This window comes from Penaeus monodon, chromosome 21 (assembly GCF_015228065.2).
Source record: "Penaeus monodon isolate SGIC_2016 chromosome 21, NSTDA_Pmon_1, whole genome shotgun sequence".
In the NCBI taxonomy this organism is placed as follows: Eukaryota; Metazoa; Arthropoda; class Malacostraca; order Decapoda; family Penaeidae; genus Penaeus; species Penaeus monodon.
Genome location: NC_051406.1, coordinates 46,015,869 through 46,016,479, shown reverse-complemented (window position 1 = coordinate 46,016,479; position 611 = coordinate 46,015,869). Strand labels below are relative to the sequence as shown.

The following is a 611-nucleotide window of genomic DNA, read 5'->3' as shown; positions in this document are numbered from 1 at the left end:
GAGTGAACCTTATGTGAGATGGTGGTGGGGGAGGGCAAGCGTCATTCCCCCCCACTAAGGCAGGCAAGCTGCTCTGGGGACTTGGGTTACCCATCAGGGTGGGGCTTGGATCATCCGCTCTTTTTGAAAGGATGGTCATTTGCCCTTACTGTTGGGGGAACTGAAGCGTATGAGAGTTGAGATGGCTGCTCTTGCTAATCTAGTATCTTCATTTCAAATTATTATTTTTCATAGGAATATTTGCATTAATTTTTTTAATTTTTTTATTTACAGGTAGCAGCTATAATTGATGTGGATGTAGTGCCTGAGGTATGCAGGAGAGTACGCCTGTTGAAGCATGGATCAGACAAACCTCTAGGTTTTTACATTCGAGATGGTACTAGTGTGCGAGTAACACCACATGGCCTGGAGAGAGTGCCTGGTATATTTATCTCTCGGTTAGTACCAGGTGGGCTAGCAGAGAGTACTGGGCTGCTGGCAGTAAATGATGAAGTCCTGGAAGTTAATGGAATAGAAGTTAATGGGAAAACATTAGATCAGGTGAGAAATTTTATTCATTACTTTTAGATAATTGTATTTAAAAATGATCTGCAGCTTCCTTAAACCCTGTT

At 42.4% G+C, this 611-nt stretch overlaps 1 pseudogene across 1 annotated transcript in view; it reads right to left on the bottom strand.

Annotated features, from left to right (window-relative positions):
• Positions 1–139, bottom strand: part of LOC119586691 — a 5,529-nt pseudogene extending 5,390 nt beyond the window's left edge. Inside the window, exon 1 of the transcript XR_005229957.1 lies at positions 56–139. The product of XR_005229957.1 is annotated as a partitioning defective 6 homolog alpha-like (transcript). The remainder of the gene's footprint in view (positions 1–55) is intronic.
• Between the last annotated feature and the right edge of the window lie 472 nt (positions 140–611).